This window comes from Rhinopithecus bieti, unplaced genomic scaffold, assembly GCF_001698545.2.
Source record: "Rhinopithecus bieti isolate Rb0 unplaced genomic scaffold, ASM169854v2 scaffold_50364, whole genome shotgun sequence".
NCBI lineage: Eukaryota > Metazoa > Chordata > Mammalia > Primates > Cercopithecidae > Rhinopithecus > Rhinopithecus bieti.
In genome coordinates, this window is record NW_016820096.1 from 596560 (window position 1) to 601538 (window position 4979).

Below are 4979 nucleotides of genomic sequence, written 5' to 3' on the forward strand. Positions count from 1 at the left end.
TCTCCCTGCCCCACCAAAATAAACAAAATTCTTTCAGGGTTTTAACTAAAATTGCTCTGAATTTTTACATTAATTTGGGGAGAATTATCAGCTTTGCGTTCTGAGTCTTTCCGTTCAAGAACATGATATGTTTCCATTTATTTAGATGCTTATCAATGCCCTTCAGTAATGCTTCATAGTCTTTTTTCTTTTTCTTTTCCTTTTTTTTTTTTTTCTGAGACGGAGTTTTGCTCTTTTTGCCCAGGCTGCAGTGCAATGGCGTGATCTCGGCTCACTGCAACCTCCGCCTCCTGGGTTCAAGCGATTCTCCTTGAGTAGCTGGGGTTACAAGTGCGCACCACCAAGCCCGGCTAATTTTGTATTTTTAGTGGAGACAGGGTTTCACCATGTTGGACAGGCTGGTCTCGAACTCCTGACCTCAAGTGATCCGCCTGCCATGGCCTCCCAAAGTGCTAGGATTACAGGCGTAAGCCACCGCTCCCAGCCTGCTTAATAGTCTTTTTCATACAAGTCATATATATCTTTTGTTAGATTTACTCTTATATATCTTATGCTTGTGTTGCTGTTGTAAGTGGCATCATTTTTTAGTTATACATTGTCTAGCCATTTGTTTAGGTTTAGAAATGCAGCTGACATTTGTACATTAATCTTAGATGTCATACCAGCAATCTTGCTGAACTATAAAATTGATTATAATGTTATGATTGTTTCTCTATAAATTTTCTTAGGCTATCTATTTAGACAATCATATTGTATGCAAATATTGACAGTATTTCTTTCCTTTCTACTTCTTTCTCTTATCTAACTGCATTAGCTAGAATCTCCAGTATAATGTTAAATAGATGTAATAAGAGCAAGTATACTTGTTTCATTCTTACTTTAAAGTGAATGGTACTATTAGGTTGGTGCAAAAGTAAAAGTAATGGCAAAACAGCAATTACTTTTGCATCAACATAAATAATATTTACCATTAGGTATTATGTTTGCTGTAGGTTTTGGTAGTTATCCTTTTCCAGTTAAGAAAGTTTTCTTTTATTTCTAATTTATTCTGTTTTATTATGAATGGGGATTGAGCATAATTGAGTATTTTTTCGATATCCATTGAAAAAACATTAATTTTCTCATTAAATATTTCTAAAAGGTCAATTATATTACTTACACAGATTTTCAACTATCTTTTTCTTTCTCAGATTAACCCAACTTATCATGATATCTCTGATAATCTGAATCAATTGCCTATTATTATCTTTTTTCACAGTGTTTGTCTCACGATGTTCTTCTGTGGTTAAACTCAATACTAGGTGGGGAATAGTTCTTTTTAAAATGTTGTTTGAAGAGTTTCTATAAGTTTGGAATTATCTGTTCCCTGAATGCTTGGTAAAATACTCTGAAAAGTGACCTAGGTCTCATGTTGTTTCTGTGTGGGTAGAGGAAGGACAGAAAGAATAAATTGTTAATCACCGATTCAATTTATTTAACACTATTTCTTCGGTACGCCTCCATCTTTTTATTTCTTCTTGAATTTATATTGGCAAGTGGTATGTTTCTAGGAAGTTGTCTATTTCATCTACACTTTCCAGTTTATTGGTATAAAGTCCTTGGTAATTTTCACTTATCTTTAATTTATGCTGAATGTGCACTGTATCTTTTTTTATTTCTAACACTGTTTATTTATTTATTTTTCTCTTGTTTCTTATCAGTCTGCCAGAGGTTTGTCTATTTTTTTAGTCTTTCCAAAGAACTTCATTTTATCTTTATTTTTTCTATTTCATTAGCGTCTACTTTTATCTTTATTTCTTTTCTACTATTTTCTTTGGATTTATCCTGCTGATCATTTGCTATCTTAAGTTGGATGCTCAGCTTATTAATTTTCAGCTTTCCCTTTTTTCTGATGTAAACATTCAAAAATAGAAATTTCCCTCTGCTTTTGCTATATTTCATGAATTTTGATATTTTTATGAGTAGTTCTAAGCATTTACAAATTTCAATTTTGCCTATATTTATATTCATAAATTATTTAGTAAACTGCTTTTAAATTTCCAAACATATGAGCATTACATGAGTTTAATTTTAACTTTTCATAGAAGAATAATATGCATACACAAAAAAAACATGAACGCACAGCTCAATGAATTTTCACAAATGAAATAAAACTATGTCACCAACATCAAGATCAAGAAGGAGAACTTTGCCAGCATTCCAGAAGCCACTCGCATGCTTTCTTCTAATCACTATCCCTTCCCAAGCATGAACACTACCCTGACTTCCAGCAGCATAGACCCACCTTTTGTATTTCATATGAATGGAATCATACAATATGTAGGCTGTCTTGTCTGGCCTCTTTTCCTCAATCTTAAATTTTGGGATTCATACATATTGCTGCATGTAACTATAGTATGGTAATTGTCATTGCTGCAGAGCCATTCATTTTATTAATGAAAATTCTTTTATTAATTTTAATTCTTATATTAAATTTTATTAAAGAAATTTCTTTATCCATTCTACTGTTAATGGACATCTGGTTAGTTTCCAGTTCAGGCTATTCTAAATAGTGCTGCTGTTAAAATTACAGTACATATTTTTTGTTGAACATATGCATACCATTTCCACTTGTGTAAATGAATTATTGGGTCATAGGTTATATGTATATTCAGCTTTAGTTGATATGATCAAACATTTTTTACAAAGTGATAGGACTAATTTATACTCCCGCCAACAGGGTTGGTTATTTTTGTAGTTGATTTCTAACTTAATTGCATTATACTCAGCAAATGTGATCAATATATTATAAATTCTTTGACATTTTTTGAGACTTGCTTGATGTTAAATTTTCCACAATCTTCCATGTGTGCTTGAGGACTCCTTTCCCACCAACTTCTTTAATGTCTAGTTTATCCTTACTGTATTTCTTTTGCACAAATGAACAGATTCACATATATTTTCTTAAATCTGTTTTTCTTACATGAATGTCTACCACCATATGTTTCAAGAATTTTCAAGATGTTCTATATTTTATAGGCTGCTTTTTTCATTGCTTTTACTGTCTGATTTTGGATTAACTAGGGACTTTTCCCTCTCTTTCACTGTGATGAGAAAAGTATAACCTCTGTATCTATATTTTTAGTAATTATACTTCTATTTTTAACTCTCATACTTGGTTCATGTCTAAAGGTAATTCACATATCAACTTTTCTCTAAACAATTCCAGGACCTTTATAATCTCAAAAAAAATGTTTACAGATTGGCTGCTATTTGTTAGGGACTGTTCTATGTACTTTACTTATAATAAATCACTTAAGGCCTCAGAAGTTTTTGCCAAGGTTACAAAGATAGCAATTCACCAGACTGAGATTCAAACCCGGGAAGTCTAGTTTCATATTCTGTTATCTTGAAAATTATATTTAACCTGAAATGTGAGTTAGGATCTTCTCTTCTCATGTTATTATTCCTGTCTAGTATTTTTATTCAGTTTTTTTCTTTGCTCACAATTTCTTATCATATCTCATACTTTTGTTTTGAGAACAGCTTTCTTGTTCCTGAAGTACATTTTTTTAGAAGTACCTTTAGTGAGGATCTGTTGAAGGTAAAAAATTCTCAGTATTTGTTAGTCAGCAAGCATATTTATTTTATGATAGCCGAGCTGAGATTAACAGTTACTTTCTCTCACAACTTTGAATATATCATTCCATTGCCTTTTATTTTCTATGTCACTGATGAGAATTCCTCTCTCACTGTAATTATCATACCCATTGTAAGTAAATTGGCTTTTCTTTTTTCTTGCTTTTGTAAACTTCTTTTTGTCTTTAGTGTTATACAGCTGCACCAAGATAAAACCAATTGTGAATTGCTTTCTGAAAATGTTGCTTGGAATTCATTGTATCTCCTGAATCTGAAGATTTATGTCTTCATCAATTCTGAAAAATCATTACATAGAATCTCTTTGAATAATATCTCTCCCATTCTCTCTATTCTTCCCTTTTGGAACCCTAACTAAATGGATGTTAGACCTTCTTATCCTATTCTCATTAATGGATATTTGTGATGGTTAATTTTATGTGTCAACTGTACTGAGTTATGAGGTGACCAAATACTTGGTTAAACACTATTGATCTTCTCCTGTCCTTGGAATGGGACTTACACTCCTGGTTCTCAGGCCTTCAGAATTAGACTAGGACTCACATCATGGGTTCTCCTGATTCTCAGGCCTTTGGACTTGGACAGGAAGCATGTCACCAGCTTTCCAGGTCTCCAGCTTGCAGATGGCAGATGATAGGACTTCTCAGCCTCTATAATCATGTGAGCAATTCCTTATAACAATCTCTTTACATATATATATATATATATATATGAATATATATGGTTTTATTTCTCTATGGTTCTTTTTCTCTAAAGAACCCTGAACAATACAGATTAGGCACAAAATTAGGCTTTATTATTGTTTTATTTAGTCAATGTTAGTTTCAATGAAATAATGTTTCATTTATGCTTCATATTTTAAAAACTCATTTGTATTTACTTTCCTCTGATATGCATGCATACAAATATGATCTATTGATTTGTTGATATTTTCTGTATTAATTTTAAGGACCTTTATATACTAAAAAAATTAGCCAGCTGAATGCAGTAGCTCACGCCTGTAATCCTAGCACTTTGGGAAGCCAAGGCAGACAGATTGCTTGAGCTCAGGAGTTCAAGGCCAGCTTGGGCAACATAGTGAAACTCCATCTCTACAAAAAATACAAAAATTAGCTGGGCACGGTAGCATGTGCCTGTAGTCCCAGCTACTTGGGAAGCTGAGGAAGGAGGATCAATGAAGTCCAAGAGAGTGAGATTGCAGTGATTCGAGATTGGGCCACAGCACAGTTCAGCTTGGGTGACAGAATAAAAGCAAGCAAGCAAGAGGAAGGAAGGAAGGAAGGAAGGAAGGAAGGAAGGAAGGAAGGAAGGAAGGAAGGAAGGAAGGAAGGAAGGAAGGAGAG